Source organism: Squalius cephalus (assembly GCF_949319135.1).
Source record: "Squalius cephalus genome assembly, chromosome: 25".
Classification (NCBI taxonomy): Eukaryota; Metazoa; Chordata; class Actinopteri; order Cypriniformes; family Leuciscidae; genus Squalius; species Squalius cephalus.
In genome coordinates this window covers 15,345,044-15,365,459 of record NC_137146.1, presented here as the reverse complement: position 1 = coordinate 15,365,459, position 20,416 = coordinate 15,345,044, and the positions used below count along the sequence as shown (strand labels likewise).

General features: G+C 37.3%; 1 protein-coding gene across 5 annotated transcripts in view; it reads left to right on the top strand.

Moving 5' to 3' along the window:
* ncoa2 (nuclear receptor coactivator 2) overlaps positions 1 to 20,416 on the top strand; it is a 94,691-nt gene that overhangs the window by 11,357 nt on the left and 62,918 nt on the right. For all 5 annotated transcript variants that reach the window (XM_079863657.1, XM_079863655.1, XM_079863659.1 and 2 more), the window contains exon 2: positions 15,273 to 15,359. The gene's annotated coding sequence lies outside the window, so the exon portion shown is untranslated. The remainder of the gene's footprint in view (positions 1 to 15,272; positions 15,360 to 20,416) is intronic.

Below are 20,416 nucleotides of genomic sequence, written 5' to 3'. Positions count from 1 at the left end.
TACTGTAATAGAATATTTGAAGTAGGCATCATCAATTGTCATAAACGGGGGTGGGCAATAAAAACAGAAATTACACAATTTTGTTAAATATTTTGGACTATATCACTATATACCATTCAGATGTTTGGGGTCAGTAAGATTTTTCACAGTAAAAACACTAATATTTAGTGAAATATTATTACGATTTAACATAAAATTAAACATATTTCCTATTTTTCTGTTTTTAAAATGATTTTTTTTTTACTTTGACGGCAAAGCAAAATTTTTAGCAGCCATTAATCCAGATTTTAGTGTCACATGTTCCTTCAGTATTTGTTCTAATACAGATTTGGTGCTAAAGAAACATTTATTATTATCAATGTTGAAAACAGTCGTGCTACTTAATATTTTGTGAGATTAATGTCTTTACTTTTTTGATTCATTTAATGCATCCTTGCTGAATAACAGCATATATTTCTTTAAAAAAAATCTTACTCCAAACTTAAAATGGTAGTTAAATTTGTTTTAATGGAAACATGTTTAAAAAACTTGTCTTTTCATTAGCATGTTTCTTTGGCTCTGAAGTCTCTCCATCACACAGTTACTGCTCTGAAAGATTCAGTGAGTTCATTCAGTAACATTCAAACTAAAATAGTAATTTCTGAGTTTGTTAGTCTTTTTTTGAACGATTCCATAAAAGAACGGGCTCAAAAGACTGGTTTGTGAATATGCTTCGCTGTATGTGTAACTCAATAAGAAAAAAAGAAGTGTGTCTTTTATCTTATCACATTCAATTCAGACTACAAACTTGCATTCACATTTTGATTCAACCATTTCATCACCCACCCCCTAGTCGTGATAATCATATTATTTTCTCTCTCACCACTATTTTCTATTAACAATTGGATAAAGTTTTCATGTATAGGATTAATTGTTTGGATAAGTGGGTAAACCTATTTGTATATAAATTGTATACAAATAGCTAAATAATCTCATAAATTGGCTTCTGAAGGTGAACGCAATTAGAAATGTTTTCCAACTGTTGTCCATTGCTGAAAGAACCAGAGTCGTTAGATAAAATCTGAATTGCATCCAGATTTAATTTCTTATTCTTAATGCTTGTTCTGCATCTTCATTATTAAGCATTGATATGCTTCAGTCTGCTTCATCTAAACCTCTCCAAATCGAAAAAGAGATAAAGACTTATTTTGTTGATCTATTCTGCATCTGCAGAACAGTTATGATTGTTTTGGATTTTTCAAAGACGTGTCATTGAATGATGAGGACTCTAATGCGATCATCAACCACTGACAGATACCTCAATAAATGCTTGCCATTCTTTCGGTTCCAGCACTGAACCACCGGTGATGAAAGAACCGTTGTTCTCTCGTATACAAACACCCTCAGGTTGCGTTTTTCTTTGTTGAAAGAAGGTTCCAGCTGATTCTCCAGATGGCACAGGCCTCTTTCTCCCGCTGAGCCTTTCCTGCTGTAAAATCGACTGGGTCTACTATCTATTGGCCTGCTCCACAAACTGGGCCACAGATCTAATTGCTCTTTCATGCAGTGCGAATTCAGGGGGGAAAAGACTTCTGCGGATGCTTGCCTACAGCATGCAGGAATGAACATGGTGGCAAAGATACAGCTTCCGCTTGCAAAACAAAAATGCAGCACTAGCAGAAGAACCCATCTTTACAAAAAAGAGACAAAATGTATCGCTTGCTAAAGACCTGACACGGCTGTCCAGAAAGTGCAAGCCAATGACCGCGCATAGCTTGCAAAAGACAAGTCATCGACAGCAAAACGGCTCGGGACAAAAAAATCTGGACTATGCTTGCAATGCACTGCAGTGTTAGCAGTTGATATCCTACTTTGGGCAATTGAGTTGTACTCGTCCACCACTGTAATTCATATCCGGCAGTAAACTGAAGAACGGTTTTATGTTTAAACCAATACCTGGTGCTCTTATTAGCAAACACCCTTAACTGAATCAATTGCTCCTTCAAATTAGTGTATCAGAAGCACTAAAGTTATCCATAATTCTCTTGTCAAGCAAGACAAGAGAACGCTTCGGCGTTAGACAGAAGATTTGGCAGCTGCTGTCACTGGAGGTTGCTAAGCAGCTTGATTCACTCGCCAGCCAACTCGTCTGTCGTCAAACTACATTGCATTGGCTGTCATTTGCCTGCTACAAAACAAGCACACCTTCATGCCTTGATGCTATTTCCGTACACGAACGGGCAAAGAATGCCGAGAAGTCCTTAATCTGATTGAGCGTTGGCTCTCTCGAAGGCAAATTTTTGTTGGCAATTCACAAAGGTAATGGTCCTGATGTAGGTGAGATTACGTCACGTCGGCCGCTTTTAGCTTCGGGCCGTCTGTCTGAATGCTGAAGAAGTTTTTTCCTCTTGCACTAGAGATAACTGCTGGTCAAAGGTTAAAGAAAGAGACTGTAAGCAGCCCTTAAAGCCTCTATAATCATTCTGTGCCTGTCTGTTACAGATATCTGTGGCTTTGGCACCTGGAATTGTGGGTTGTCAAAACAAATCCTCTCATGTTACACCTGAGGAGACAATTACACATACACACCCACGTACCGTGCAGGCGGCGGAGGGAATGATTATCTTTGAATCTTAAACAGTTAGTGATTAGGATTGCGGAGATTTAATTTATGCTGAGCATATTTTATTTAGGGTGTGAATTGCCGTTTGCAACACATTTTACTTTAGAGACTTACGATACTAGTTCTCTATAAAGAAAAGTATGTGAAAATAGGGTTCAATGTACTGTGTTAAGGAAGGAATTTTCATTTTTGTTTCATTCCTGGATGAATCAGTGATTTTTTTTAATGAATATCTTGAATGAATGATTCAATGACGAATATGTTTTTAACACTCACTTGTCACCACCTGGGTTATTTGAAGCGCTAATAAATGCCTGTACGGCCATGCACATTTTACTTTCGCTTTCGAATTTGACTTCGAATTAGCACACATTTAGTTTATAATTGTAGTGTCTGTTCTCTAACTGAACAAAATTATTTTTATTACTATAAAATATGAAAACGACGGTGGGGGCGGTGCCGCAGTGGGCAAGTGATGTAATCGGTGTGCGGATGAACACTGTGTAACACCGGTAACACCAACTCTCGCAGCAAGCCTAATCCGAACTATAAACTTTTATCCCAGTATTTCTGTGATAATATGAATATTTGTAACACAGAAATAATGATATTGTGTGGTTGAAATGCCTATACATGATAACTGCTCACTCTGGAGCAGCGGCAGCGCAAACGCAGATTTGAATGTTTCGCTGTGATCGTACTTGTCAATGGTTTTATAGACATAGCCAATTGCTGACATTTAGGACTAAGATCATAAGTACCTACTTAAGGCCCCAGTACCTTTTTTCTTACAATGTAGCTATTCATGTAGATCGTAAAATCTATACTTATTTCGTGTAAATCAATTAAATTAATCATTAAAAACAAAAAAATCAATCATTTAAACGCTACAAGTGAATTTAGGCATCACAACATTATAACATTTAAGGGTACATGACAACAATGTACTAAAAATGGAAACGTTATTCCTTTAGATTTTTTCACGTACAGACAACAGCGTTGTCAAAATGATCCCCGTTCACAAGGATCTGCAAAATCGACTTAAAACACTGTAGTTGGCGATGTCACTTTGTAAAAAAACCACTACGCGCCTATAGACTGAACACGTAATATTCATGCGCATGACACCACCATTTCCACAAATTCATGTTTTTTGTTGTTTACATGAGAACGGTATCGGTTTCAACAACTTGCACTTTAAAATGCATTTTCAAAAGCTTGCATTTTCAGGCCTCCAAAACGCTGTTGTCATGCGCAAACGCATAAAAAAAATCGAAAACGGGCCCCAATTCTGAAAAATGGAAATTCATTTAACTTGCCTTCATCTAACACTCTCATACTAATCTTTAATCAATACTGACTGATTCAGATTTGATGAAATCTGCTTAATCTGAGAAATCTCTAATATCTGCCGATAGCAATATGGTACCGCATATCCCTGTTTTACTCCCACAATGTCATATATCACATTGTGAAATAGAAATGCAGCACTCTATTTTATCCATCAGGAATTGAGTGTATTGTGAAAAGTGGGCACTATTGTGATTTCATGGTTCATGGTTGATTCAAAGTTATCCGGTGATGTCCTATGATCCTATGGAAAGAAGATTAATTTTATGATTTGGTTAGAATGAATCAGCTATTGATAAGATTGTAGAGTCAATAAAATGAATGTGTTAAGACAAAGTAGCTTGTAGAATAGCCTGTTTAAGTCATAATTTATAAAATATCACGACCTGGTGCTGATGTTTTCTTTGACTCTCAAGTTCTTTCATTTCAAACTGTCATCTGCAACAATGCATGCTTAGTCTTTACAGCCCAGCAAGTTGCTTTGTTTATTTTTGTTTCTAAAGTCATCTTACAGTAAATGGCCTGGAGTTACAATCATGACATTATGGTTTATGTCGAAAGCCTTAAGTTTGAGTGGCCAAAGCACTAATTTTGGATAATCATGGTATTTGACAACCGGAAGCTGTAATGCAATTTTACGGCCTTGTTGTCGACTGACAGAGCAAAGTTTGCTGCATGTGCTGTGTCCACAGAGACAGTTTTCCACTGCAGCCTTTTACTTTTTTCCCTGTCCTGTCCAATTACGTGCCTTCCTGGAGAATCAGCAGTATTCAGGTAATGCAGTAATTCGTAGTTGGAGGATTTGCCTCATTGCAACTGAGAATGTTTATTTAATTGGGCAGAAAAGCCTTCATTCTGAGACATCATCAAGCATCAGGTCCTTGGTCTTTCCCAAATTTTGGCTGGTTAGCATGATCCTGTTTGGCCCTCCTGATAGACTCTGTAACTTTCGTAACTTTTGTTTTTTTTACAGTGTTTCACAAAATACTATTTCAGTCTTTCTACTTAAATTTCACATTTCATTCAATGTGTTAGTTGGCATATTCAACTTAGTAGCAATTTCTGAGTGAAAGTTGTATATATTACTAATAATTTTTTCTGGAATAAAATGCTGAGTGGTTGATGTTTAAAATACAAGCTTACTAAAAACACAAAGAATTGTTTAATTTCACAATCTATAGATCTGGTTATTTTTCTGTTACAGGTAACAATTTAAAAGTCATTAGTGACATAATTCAAGACGTCATTGAAATTAATGGGAATGCTAACAGAGCTCTCTTTAGGTATTATAGATCTCCCTAGTCTCGCCACCCACTTCTGAGTCACTGAAATGTTAAATAAAGCAGTTAGATTTACAGTACTCACAAATTAGAAAAACACAAAGCCGCCTCAGTGAGTCTGGCCATTGTGGAGATGGCTCATATCCAAAAAAAAAGAGTACGCGTGGGCTTCCAGCTGGAGAGAAGAGAGAATGATAATCACATGTGGAATTGGAGCTGACAACACATTCACTAAACTGAAACCGATCATTGATGTCTGAGGTTTTTCTAGAGGCAAAGCAGGAAGAGTGCCAGGCTAGATACCTCTAGAAAATGAAAGAGATGGGCCAAATGTCCCGACAGTAGCATGTGCCATTGAATTCATTAGAAGAATGTGGTACCATGATGTGGTACTGGACATCTTTAGGGATAAATGATATATTGGCACTGATATTTAATATGCTAATTTCTCCAATTTCACATTACATTTGTTATTATATAACACCCATGACATTTTAAACTTGCAGCTCGACAATTTAAAAGCCGGCTCATATGCACGCCTGTCATTCATCTTCAAATCATATGATTCGATTTGCGTCTTCTGATAGGTTTTGTAAACTTAGAGGCTTTTGCTGGCAATGGGAAGTGCCGTTTAGAGGTTTCTGCCAACAAACCGGTATTTCTCAATGGGCTGAGCCTGGGATTTAGCTGGTTTGGCTGAAGCGAATGTATTTGATGAACGTATACTATGTGCGGAGAACATTCGCTCAATATTGTTATCTCATTTTGATCATTATCTCAAGGATATTTCTGTTTTCTGACATGAAAAATGGGGCTTGCAGGAATGCTCACGTTAAAATCCTCCAAAACTCACTGAGACGTGGCCAGCAGTGCTTTGGTTTGTGACTGTACCTTAGCAACTAGAGAACGCTACCTCATGGGATATTTTGTTCTCACTGATGACAGTTGAAAACAATTATTTGATGGATCTTGATTTTCATAATGTTCAAAGTGCCCCTATTATGCTTTTTCAGATATTACCTTTCATGCAGTTTGTAATAGCTGTTTGCGAATGTAAAAGGTCTGCAAAATTTTAAAGATCAAAGTGCACTGTAAATAAAGTTATTGTCACCCAAAAGAAAGAACTGTTGCATTACGTTGCATCCTGATATCATGTGCGCAAACAACCTATATTTATATATATAGAACAGTTATATCCGGTCGAATGATGTATTAATTAACTTCAGATTGGATTGTGTTGGTTTGAAACAACATTTCATAATGTATGACTAACTGAGTAAAAACTTACCACTGAGAAATGTAATTGTCCTTGCGATTGAGGTTCGGGTTGAATAACTAGTTCTTCCAATATTATATCATCGGACTCACACTCGAATTAATATGGTAAAATTTATGCTATCGTTACTGTCTTTACAGTAAGTACAGGATCGCTGAGGATTTAGGAAGGCTCCGGAGCTGAAATTCAGTTATGATAATGGTGGTTCAGTTTCCTACACGCTCTGTAAGCGGTCGACCAATCACAACAGACTGGGCCATTTGACCAATCAGAGCAGAGTAGCTCTCAGAAAGAAACTGAAACGAACGAGTCATTTTCAGACTCTTTGAGAAAATGAGGTGATGTGAAAAGTGTTTGTTTGATCTTTAATGAATGTAAACCTGTTCTAGTAAACATCCAAAACAAAATTAGGAACCTTTAAAATAGCATAATAGCGGCACTTTAATACAGCTACTTCGGTAAAAGTGACTTTTGTTATTTTATTGATTTTTATTTTATTTTATTGAACGCTTTTAAGCCCCAAAGTAGCTTTATTGATTTTCCCATTTGTAAGGAGTTATTTCAGTTTGCTTTCTCTTTACTGCTCAAGAGGTTTATCATGGGTTCACATGTGTGAATGTGGTCACACGCAACCCGATTCAACAGCCAGAAAAGGTGATGCACATGATTACAAATATATTATTGAAATGAGGTGTTTTAATATTTAGAGACGCTAGTTAAGGCAAGCATCGCTTTTACTATCGCTCATCTTGGGGTTGCATGTGACAGTGAGATTTGCACAAACATGCAACATACATTTTCTTAAAGTTAAGTATTATAATTGCATTGTCTCCAGTGGCCTGTACAGTGTTTTGATATTATTCACTTAGTTGAGGCATTAAATCTTTGTCTGACTAATACAATCAAGAAATTGATGGATTGCCAGTGAAAATGTTGACATGGAAGGTTAAATTTGTGTTTGGTCTCCACATCTGGCCCATTGTGGTCAGTTTTGAGTGAGTAAAAGAATCTGCACGGACAATCTAATCTTTAGCCCTTGAGTGGTACGATTAGCTGGCTGCCTTCCCCTGACATAAGCCTTTAGTGACATCCCCACTGAGATGACTTGCACCTGCTTCAGGCCAGGAGGAAACACAGAGGATCATGGGGAAGAGAGCAGGATCACTTACCCTCAGACATAGGGTTTAGACAATCCCGCTCACATCTAGTCAAAGAGCGGCTAAGTGAACTTGACTGAATACGTGAGACTTCTCAAAAGTATGAGGAGCTGCAGGGTTTAAAAATAAGATCTAAACTTCTGGACTCCTTTTTGAGTGGCATTATTTTGTGAATATCATACTCTTATTTTATTTTAAGGTCATTCTATTTATGTTTTTTTCCCCTCTCTGTAACCGTGAGAATTAAATGGGCTTTTTTTTTTTTTTGTTACTGTCTTTCAAGACTTCTTTGTAAATTGCGTCTTCTAGTGAAATGAGTAACAGCTTGTGTGGGCTGTGGGTTTGCTCTTGAGTTCAGTAGTAAACTGTTCCATCCATCAACAACAGTCACTTGTGCAAAGCTTCTATTTATTTGTGACAACTTTGATAATTGAATACATGTAAAATTGAAATATAATTGCAAAAAAGTGAGTGACACTCTGAAACACCAATCTACTATTCAACTATTATAGTTTTTACTTATATTTTGAATCCGCTTTTGTCACTTTTTTTTTTGTCTTTATTTTTTTCATATTTCTATATAGCTTTAATTTGTTTACTTCATTTAAGTCATTTTAGTACTTCAGCATTAACGTATTTATTTCAGTTTATCGGTTTTATTAGGAATTTTTCATCTAATATTTATATTTAATTTCAGATTTATTTCAATTACCAATTTTTTTTTAATAGTTTTTAGTGGTGCAACGGATCACAAAACTCATGAGGGGTTCGGATCATATTACGGTTTTTTGAGTCACGGATTGAAAATAAAATAAAAATTTCAAACTTTATTAAAGACAAACTGAAAAACTGCAAGCATAAATACAATAGAACAAAGTTACAAATAAAGTAAGATCAAACAGTATTATTCAGGTACAGAAATGTATTAAGTATAAAGTAACACTGCATAGTGTTCTCTGTATAAATTAAATATAGATTTACCGGTACGTACTTGTCTATAAATTCTCTATATGTCTATGCGATTATTTCTTAAGGCCTTTTTGAACTCTTGTGCAGTTCACGAATGCCTGTTCATTTTTGTTACTTCATCTTTTTTTATTAAAGTTTTCTGTTTAGTTATTATATGTTTTCTTAGTCTGTGCTCCTCCTGTAGGCAATGGGAGACAACTTGTTATAAAAGCTGTAATTCTAGTCCAAAAAAGGGGTGTTAGTTGATACCAGAGTAACAATCAATGACCGCAAGATGAGTGGGGATGAGCATTTGGCTGCATGTGTTGGAGTTTTGGAATGATGCGCTTGTATGACTTAACATTTGTGTTTTATTTATTTTCAACAATGGACTGCATCTCATTCTTATGATGATTCAAGACGGATCAGCATATTGTTTTACCAGTACACAGGGGCGTAATTTGTGGGGGGGTTAGGGGGAGATAACCCCCCCAATATTTAAATCTATGCATTACAACCCCCTCAATATGTATACCATGATCACATGAAAAATATGCAGGACCCAAACTTCAACCCCCCCAATGTTCAAACCAAATCTACGCCCTTGCCAGTACACCTGTATTATATTTTTGTTCACCTGGTTCGGAACGTACCATTGTTTTTTTTTTTTTATGCACTAAACTGACATCTTTAACCTTGAGCAAGAGACAAAGGAGCGCAATGGTTAAAGACTCTTCTTTAGACCCGCATCTCGTGATTTTAACTGCAAAAACGCTTTGTGTGAATGGCCCCTACTCTGTTTTGCAGCAACGAAACCTTGACAATTCTTGCAAATTACCTGGGTCGATGATACAGCATCTCTCCTGTATCTAAAATATTCCCCTTTTTTTTTTTTGGCAACAAGTCCTTATTCTGCCCTGAAATCACCTTCCCTGCTTCTGCGCTTTCTAAAATGTCATAACGGTAAACATGCTCCGTTCTGTTCTCGCGCTAAATTTAGGCGTGCTGCATTCAGATTTCACACTGATTGGGCTGGCAGAAAAACATGCTCATATCACAATTTTATTACGATTTCTATTAATCGCACGGTCCTAGGTGAGATGTCTCTACTTGGGTCCAATGGGAAATGTGTATCTAAAGTGACATTAATACGGAAAATAATCATATCTATGGTGCTGTAATATTAAGCCTCATAGTTGCCAGTGGGTGAGAGGATGGGGAATATGGTCTGTGGTGTTGCACACACAACCGTAACACTGACATGAACTTTTGACCCAGGCTGCAGATGGAGAGAGATAGTGGGTTTAGGGGAAGAGAATGCAGGCTGTAGGGCTGGGTATCGTTCAAAATCTTTCGATCCGGTGCTATTTTCGATACCGGCGGTTCCTAACGATACTTTTTTCGATACCAATTTTATGAAATCCATTTTAACAAGATTACATAACACATTACCTCAGAAAATTTTGGTTTTATTTTTTCAGTTTGACTCATGCTCCTTAGCCAGTGCACAAAGGAACAAAAAATGTTTTATAAAGAGCTCATGCTCACCAAAGCTGAATTAAAAATAAAAAATAAAAAAATACAGTAAAACTTGTAATATTGTGAAATAGTATTACAATTTAAAATCTTTTTTGAATATATTTCAAAATGTAATTTATTCCTGTGATGTCAAAGCTGAATTTTCAAAATCATTACTTCAGTGTCACATGATCCTTCAGAAATATGAAAACAGTTTGCTGCTTAATATTTTGGAAACTATGATACATTTTTTTCATGATTCTTTGATGAATAAAAATGTCAAAGGAACAGCATTTATTTAAAAACGAAATATTTTGTAACATTACACGTTTTAATGTCGCTTTTGATAAATTTAATGCATCCTTACTGAAAAAAAAAAAAATTCTGACTAACCAACACATTTTTGTACACTCAGAAGGTCATTATTGCAATATAAACACTTTCAGAGTGATCAACAAGGTATCTCTTCATTTACCAGTCGAAGGCGAAGCAACTTTCTGGGGTGCGTTTCCCGAAAGCATCGTTGGCCAACTATGGTCGCAAGTTCATCGCAATGTCCATTGAACTCTATTGGTAACGACGGAACTTGCGACCATAGTTGGCCAACGATGCTTTCGGGAAACGCACCCCTGCTCTTATGTTTACTCCGTGCACTGTCAAGGTCTTCATCATATTTGTCGTGGTACCGGTCTTTGCAGCAATTATTTTACCGCGAATACTGCATCGCGCGCTGTTGGCATCGAGCCTGGAGAAATGTACCCACACTTTTGATCGACTTTTCCACATCTTTAAGGTATTATGTGTGTGCACGCTCGCGTCTCATGAATGTGTGCGCGCTCGCGTCTCATGAATATGTGCGCGGATAGTTTGTGTGTGTGTGCTCGAGTCGCGTCTCATTGAGTATGTGAGCGAGTTTTGTGTGTGTGCTCGCGTCTCGTATGCGCGTGGAAAGTTTGTGCTTGCGCGCGCGCGTCTCATATTGCTTCTCGTGTGTGTAGAGTTACGCAAACATGTATGTGCGTGAGCGACTTTATGTGTGTCGTTGTGCATTTCATATTTGTTTGAGCACTGACGTTGACGAGTTAACCCCTTAGGTATCGAAATCTGGTACCGAACAACACGTCATTTTTCGATACTCGATAGTATCGAGGCAATTCGATCGGTAGCCTACCTAAAAAGTATCGAAACTCGGTACCCAGCCCTAGCAGGCTGTCCCATTCTATCACTGCATGTTCGGTAGGAATAGATCCATGGTGTGTGGTCTGCTTTGTGTGTGTGTGTCCTCGCTGTCAGATCTTCCTGGCACTTTGGTGTGGAGTGTTTATTGAATAGTAAGGAGCAGCTATTATGGAACCTGGTTAGTATCTGTAAATGATATATCTCAACTGAAATCAAACGATCACAAAAAAGCTTGTGACTTTCTGGTATTTGAAAGACATTTCCACTTAAACAAAAAGGCTATTTTGGTGTCTATCTGACAGTTGAATCAGCCGGTTGACTGAATTACCATGGTTGAGGGACCCCATAACTACAGTGACCAATCGGGTTAAGATCTCCTGTGGGCTAGAACGAACATGTGACACAAGAAACTGAGGGAAATTCCTCCGTCCTCAGAAAAGACTCTTCTTTAACTTCCCCCCTGACCAATGAAACGATAAATGAAGCCTTTCAGAACGCATCTGAGCTGTCTCTCTTTATATACTTATGATTAATAGTGATTTGTAGATGCTAGATTAATTTTAATGCACTTTTTTACACAGACTGCACATGATCGTTCTGTTTCCCATGTAGAATAGTTAAAGCCACTTACACACTTGTGTAACTGTAGTGAAATTGTGTGTTTTTAAAAATGATTATTTATAGAAACACCTGCCCAAAGCGCTCTTATTATTTAATGTAGCCATCAGAAACCCAGCACTAGGTCTTTTGTTCTCCCTTTGTGTTGTTGTCACCGTGCGCATGGAGTTGTAGTAGGTCAGCTGCTGTGGAAGTACATGTAGCAATATCTGGTCAGCACATGACATCATGTGACAGCGCTGCGCAGTGCCCTCCCCTCAGGTATTTGTTCACAAGCTCCCAGGAGAGCTTCTGCATAAGTCAACAACCCATTTAAAGGCATTTGCTCACAATGGGAGAATTCTGGCTGTTTCTACATGCGCTTTCAACTTCGTTGAATGATACTTACTGCAGCAAGTCATTCTTTTTCTTTCTCAGAGGCTAATTCTGGGATCGTGGAGATGATTTAAACCCTTTTTTCCACTAATTACTTTCTGAACATAATTAAAAAGGCGTACTTCATGTTACCATCTAATAAGCTTGAAACGATTCCCTTGTGGAAGCGGAGGCCCTGAAGACGTGTGTAACACTATTAAATCTTTACCAACCTGATGATGATTGTCATTTTTTCCCTTCTCTTCCTGTTATATATTTTTTTTTCTCCAATTTTTCCCTCTTCTAATGACGTTGAGCTAATTTTCCGTCCCTTAATAGTCTTCAAAAAAGTTTGTGATGATTGCTTTAGACCATTTTGGGGATTCTGGCGCCATAATTGCTAACCTTTGCCGTTTGGGTTTCTGAAAGTGTTAGATTTCCGCGTGCTGATTAGGTCTAGTACGTCCTAGATACTAGATATGCGTATGGTTTTCACAGAAATGCTTGTTGTATTTGAACTGGAGTATTTGTGAATGCTAATATTTGTCTGTCGGAGTCTGTCAGATCATTCTGTATCATTTCTAAATTTTAAGTGATTTGATTGCTTGGCCTGAAACTGAGTTCAGTAGTACAACCGTAATATTTAATGATAATTGTGAACAAAACAGAGCTTGTATGAACTAAACCCCAGACATATTTTCAGTTTGATTGAATAACGTGCACCCTAATAGTATGCTGGCATTTGTTTTGGGATTGAGAAAAGCTAGAAACAATTTTCAGTATCGCTCAAAAGTTTGGGGTCAGTACATTTTAAAAAAAAGAAAAAAAAGATGTTTATAATGTTACAAAATATTTATTTGTCTAATAAATGCGGTTCTTTTGCCCTTTCTATTCATCAAGGAATCCTAAAATATATATATATATCAGTTTCCACAACAATATTGAGCAATATTGTCACTTGAGCAACACAATATTTTTTTTTTATATTGATGATAAGAAATGTTTCTGTAGCACCAAATCTGCCTTTTTATCATGACATCTGGAGGATCATGTGACATTGTTGCCAAAGCTAATTTTTCAGCAACCTTTACTCCAGTCTGCACAAGAATACATTGCCTTTAAAAATATATTAAAATAGAAAACAGTTATTTTAAGTAGTAATTATATTTCACAGTATTACTACAGTTTTTACTCTATTTGTGTTCAAATAAATGGAGCCTTGGTGAGCATAAGATACCTTCATTCTGACACCAAACTTGACTTTATTTACTTTATACTTATTTATTACTATTTTCTTTGCAAAACTTTTTTCCTAGAATATCTAATGGTATATGAAGAGTTCAGATGCAAAAGCCTCTAAGTGGCGTGCCATCTGAAATTTTCTTCTAGAATGATAATTTTTATCAAGCTCGTATATTTAAGTTCAGTAATTTCACTTAAATGACAATTAATAGGTAATTTGCATTGCCATTTAAGTGAAATTATTGAACATAAATGTACAAGCCTGATAAAGATGATCATTCTAGAAGAAAATTTCAGATGGCACTCAGAGGCTTTTGCATCTGAACTCTTTATATTTTCCCCTCATTTCGTCTCTTGAGCTCGCTTGACGTGTGCTGATTCAACTGTCCCTAATGTCTACACTTGATGTTCAACTTTCATGAACTTTTTAATGGACAAACATGCTCAAGAATACTGTGGGATCAATTAGCTATTTCCCCTTGTTATTATCAATAAGATCAGGACGATGACCGAATGAAACCTCTATCCAACTCTTCTTACTCACCAAGCTTGCAGAGATGGATTGCTCTGGTATGGTAGTTCACTGAAGCTAATTGGCTGAAAAACATGACCGCTCCATATGGTCTCATTGTGTTTTACTAACTATAGCAGAAGCATCTCTCTTCAGCAGTTCCCAGTCTGTCATAAAAACATTCATTCTTCGAAAGAATGTTAATTTGAAAGGTGCACATATGGCGAACCACTATCAACCACTTGTGAAGAGTATCTTATTTTGGAGGTGAACTATTTTCTTGGTATTTTAGTTGATCTCCATTATTTGTTCCTATTACTTTTTGAACAATTTATAAGAAGGGACTTGTCCATATGGTTCCCAAGGACGTCACTCGATTGTTGACCTCTGTGTGTCTTCCCATTGGTCCTCTTGGAGACGGTGCCGGCAAGGTGTTTTTTTTAAGAATAGTCACACTCTTCCTGACAGGTCTGGTAAAACTCAGCTGTCTCTTCGGTTTGCTGATAGCTCTCTGATAGGGGACAGCTCAAGTGCCATGCTCACTGCTAACAGGGCTCTGCTCTTAAAAGACGGACAGGGAAGTGATGTCGTAAAATCTGATGTCATACAAACCCTAATGTTCACTTCTACCGAGGTCAATTGAAGGTGTGGCCCTCAAAACATGAAGGTTATTTGAAGGTTATTTAAAATGTGTTGATCATATTATGTAGTTGTGTTTGAAGTCAATTGTTTTATTTGTGATAACGCAGTGAAACATGCAAATTGTCCAGGCTACAAAGAAAGTATGAACACATGCAAAAATGAGAGAACCAACTAAATATTAGTCACTGATATGTAGTCAATGTATGCTTTTTCTTGAGACCTTTTTTTGTTTTTCTATGCCTTTTTTTTTTGCATAGTAAAATAAAACCTGTATTTGTAGTTTTCCTTTGTTTGCCAAATAGCATAAATTGATTGATGTTGGTAAGTTTTGGAGCTGTTAAGTGGAATACCACTTCTGTTAAACAATCAAGGTATAACAGTCATAGTTATCGACTGACAATCTCGAAATGTTTTTTTTATTTTTATTAACTGGCATGGCCGCTGTATCAGCCTATCATCCTTTCTTTGAAACAAACAAAACTAATTGCACTAGTTTACACTGAATCCATCAATATAAATGAGGTTTTGATGTGTATTGCTGTTTCCCAAAGTGTGCTTTGAGATCTTAACTGGATGGTTCTGCTCTCTTCCACAGATTGAGAGAAGAGAATAATGCCCAAAGATTTCCACTGGTCCCACTGCTGCAGAAATGCCCTGAGGCTTAGTCTGGACTGAAGCCAAGGTAAGCTTAGCAACCTGTGATTAACACAGTGACTTTCTCTCACACTTTCCCCCATTCAATTGTTGGTTAATACACTCATGACATTGAAGGTCTAATGTGTGTTTACGAAACTACATGGTGAGGAGATGAAGAAAACACGTCTATGATATATTGAAACAAATGAAAGTGTGAGTTGGTGTGGTTTGTGTGGGAGGTGTGATGTCATTTCCTCTCTGTATTTGGTTTGAGCAGCAAAAAAAGGAACCTTGTTTTCTCTCTTGTTTTCATCCTTGAGATCACTTCCATTTTTCCTTCTGTCTTTTACTCCTCTAAAACAGGGTTGTTGTTTTGTTTTTTTTCTTCAACTTTTAAAGGCAACAATTCCCAACCAACCCCGGGACCCCGAAATTAAAAAGTTGATGTTTGTGTTAGTAATCACTTTCATTAAAAACTTTAACCTGTTAACCAGTGAAACAAACCCCAGAAATTAAATTGTAACCTCTTTTGAAAGCAGACACTTGGGAAAGCATGTTTTTCTATATCTATATACTGTATATCTACATACCACGTATGTGTTATGGTTATTTCAGTCAAAGTTGCTCTTCTATCAGCTTGAATCAGTCGGCCCATTCTCCTCTGACCTCTAGCATCAACAAGGCATTTTCGCCCACAGGACTGCCGCATACTGGATGTTTTTCCCTTTTCACACCATTCTTTGTAAACCCTAGAAATGATTGTGCGTGAAAATCCCAGTAACTGAGCAGATTGTGAAATACTCAGACCGGCCCGTCTGGCACCAACAACCATGCCACGCTCAAAATTGCTTAAATCACCTTTCTTTCTCATTCTGACATTCAGTTTGGAGTTCAGGAGATTGTCTTGACCAGGACCACACCCCTAAATGTATTGAAGCAACTGCCATGTGATTGGTTGATTAGATAATTGCATTAATGAGAAATTGAACGGGTGTTCCTAATAATCCTTTAGGTGAGTGTGTGTATATATGTATATAAATATATATATATTACATAGATAGATAGATAGACACATGTGTATGTCTATCTATCTATATAATATATATTTATATATATGTATATTACATAGATAGATAGATAGATAGATAGATAGATAGATAGATAGATAGACACGTGTATGTGTCTATCTATGTATCTATGTAATATATATATATATATATATATATATATATATATATATATATATAACATAGATGGATAGATAGACACGTGTATGTGTATGTGTCTATCTATCTATGTAATATATATATATATATATATATATATATATATATATATATAACATAGATAGATAAATATATATATATATATATATATATATATATATATAACATAGATAGATAAATAGACATAACATACATGCATACATACATACTGTACATACATGTATACAAAGATTATTATGTATAGTTAATTAAAAATAAATTACAAACACATATGCTATATATATCTTATGTATATGATTAAAAAATATATAAAATATAAATGTGTACATATCCAAATATTTTGTACAAAATATAAAAAAATATTTTAAAATAATTTTGTAAAATGAATAAAATAGTATATATTTACGTATGGTGAACTGAGGTAAATTGAGCCTTTTTTTTCTCAAAGAAATTCCTAATCATGATTTAACCCCATTTACTTTTATTTATTAGCAAATGAAACTTTATATTATTAGCAAACATTCATAGAATCAATCAGTCGTTTGATTCTACAACAAGTAAATGGCACTCAGAATAGCAGCCGCGAGCGAGCATGTGTTTGGCTGCATGTGGATGCCACAGTCGCCACCTGCTCCGCTTGAACCATTGCTCTCTGCCGTCATGTGACTGAAGAGCAGGGTATTGTCTTGGTTTAAAAGAGAGCGCTCGCTTTGAGCAGACCGTCAGAGAGGAGGAATTTTTGAGCGTGGATCATTCACTGTGTATGTAACGGGATGGGAGGGGTCGTTGGAGGATGGATTTTCCTGTACGGGGATGGCAAGGGAAGGCTGGGGGTGGGGCAACTATAGCCGCTCAGATGGGATTTGCATTAGTAGTTTGTCAGCTGTCATTAGAAGCAGATGACAGTGAGGATAAGCTGTTTGCACACAGCTCTTTCTCCTCCCCTCCTCCATGAACTGACCATAGCGTACACTTTCGAAAAACCAATGGCAAAGTGCCTCGTTTTGATGCAAGCAAGGGCATGAAATTTCAGCTGACGGTTAATTGTCATCCAATTTATTTCGATTCGCATACACTATTTCTGTGTCATTGACTTCGTGTGGGAACATGTAACAGCCATAAATATTTGGCCATTACGTGAAACTGTTTATGACAAACCACAGCAGACTGTACTGTTTCTTTTTAGGGAACTCCAGAAGCGCTTCTCAAGAAGTGCTCTGAGCACAATTTGCAATACAAGTAATGCACTACAGCACCAAAAAGTGAAATAAAAATGAACAGTTTATGGCATTTCTATATTTGGTTAAAATTCCCTTGATTTTGGCTCACGATTTGTGACACGCACAATCATTGTATTCAGATGGTTATGTAATAATCTGTATGTGAATTCCAGCTCATGTGTCAAGTTATGCTGAGTGTTGCTGATGCATGCGGTGTCAACTCCTCAGCACCATCCATATGCTGTAAAGACACTCTAGACATATTAATGCACGTCAACCACGGGATCCACTTATCTATAGCCCTTCAAGGAGCGTATCTTGTATTCATCATTAAGCTCACTTAGAAATGAACCATGAACAGCTAACTGTGCATCACCTAAACTGCTTGAATGTTGGTAAGGCAATGTCCTTGCATCCCAAAAATACATATTTGAGCTGTCTATCTCTGACAAATTGATACAGTTGAATGTATAATTGTGGACGGTAGGAATGTAGCCCATAGTACATACTTGATGTGCATTTTTGTGTTATTGTGATGAGAATAAACCTCTTTTACTGAATGAGGTGATAGAATTAGCTATTCAGGTAACGAGCTGTAAGCATGTTTATAAAATCTAACTTGCTCTGCAAGATTCTCTTTAAACTTTTGCTGCACCAGTTGTAGAAAACTGTTAATGCTAAAGCTAAAGCTAATGCACTGTGTATTCTGACACATTTTGAAATGCAGAAAGGTGTTGAGCTTGAGTAAACTTCTACTTTCCAACTTGTTGAGATTAAAAGAGTTTTTGGTAGTTTAATGGTGCACTCTGAAGTCATGCGACCTTTGTGTAGTTCGTTTATAGCCTATGTTTAGCTTTTATTTCTGGCAATTTTATTTAGACTTGTCAATTCATAAAAGTTATGTTCGTTTGTAAAGATAAACAAAATGTGTAAGAATCATAAACTTTTGTTGGTCACAGAGATTATTTTCTGCAATAATCTATAAGTCAGTGGAAAAATTATATAGGCTTTTTGTCAAAGAAACCAGGATGATGCTAACTTCTGGGTTTGACCTACAAAACTGCTTTATTCCTGCAGCCCTGTATTAGCTAAATGTCTATTATCTAAACGTAAAAATTCACAAAGCTTTTCTGAACTGCTTTGGTCTAGTGATAGACCTTCGCATTTACAGAAACCTCTAAAATAGCAAATCTCAACTCTGGCCCACGAGGTCCACTTTCCTGCAGGGTTTAGCTCCTCCAACCCTAATCAAACACACCTGAACAAGCTAATCAATGTCTTCATGATTAGAAAGTTACAGACCGTTGAGTTGCTCAGTTTTTGGGTAAACTCTGCAGGAAAGTGGATCTCGAGGACCAGAGTTGAGAACTTCTACTCTAAAATCTACAGTTTCAAGAACACTTCTTGCCTACTAATGTTGGAAATGTGGTATAGGTTAAATTGTTGTATTACAACATCAATGTGAGAGAGCTTCTTTTTGGGACATAAGTTAAGATACTTTAACAAAACCCAGAGGTGGTGTTCCTGCTTTTCGACGTTCTAATCTTCCGAGCTCGGTTTGTCAGCTACAGAATGTGGACCCTTCCCACTGAGCATGCACTGGAGAAGTTTATTGATTTTTCTCACTGTATCTGTGCCTCTTGTAACCCAAAACCCATCAATACACATCATACATTTAACCCCCTCTCCGTTACACTTTCAGTTATGGGAATATACTTAACCCTGCATTTCGAAATGTACTGGCTCAATGCTAGATCAAACAGTATACTTCTGATGGACAGATAAGAGAAATCCATTTGTCTCTCTTCGTTTCCAGCCGCGAGCGTCCTTTGCCCATGAGTTGCTCCAGATCCGCCGTTTGCCGCTTAATGTGTTTATTATACAGTGCTCTCCTTGTGGCAACTTGAAGTGGCTGTCAGTTTAAAAGATTCATGAATGTGATCGGCTTCTGTAAATGGATGTTGGCTTTTTGGGCCTGCTTGATGCTGGTACTTTAAGACCATTACGTTCTCAGTAATTGTAGAGCTTATGAGTGGCAGGAACATCTCTCTTTCCCTCTCTCAGTCAAGCCATCTGGGACAGTGGCTGGAGACCAGGCCTGCGGCTCTGGGGAGGAGAGAATGTCGATCTCCCCTCCTCCTCCTCCTCCTCCTCCTCCTCCTCCTCCTCCTCTCTCGCGCTCAATCTCAGTCATAAGCTCGTTGCCATCCCCACCCCCTCTTCTCATCCGGCGCTTGTTTTTTGCATTTCCTTAGTAGACTGTTTTCAAGTCTTTCACATATTCTCCATCAGCACTGATTGGTTTCATTTCCTTCACTTCCTGTCTCTGCCCATTCTCACTAGCTGACATTTTGTCTTGAGGCTCATTATCATCAAGTGAAGAGGCTGTAAACACCGAATCTCCTGCAAATCTCCCTCAGACACTCGCTGCTAATAAAGGCCCATCTGTTCTGCATAACCACGATCCCCATCGGCCTTAGGGATCTCTCTGCACTGTAATCAGTAATGTTGGGTAATAGCTGTGGGTTGCTCGCAACGACTCCACACACTCATGTGTATTTTGGCTTCGCAAACCTCCACCCCCCACCCGGATATTTAACTCATTTCACCTTCGAGATAAATTTGGGCTTTGTGCCATCAGATGAGCACGATGGCTG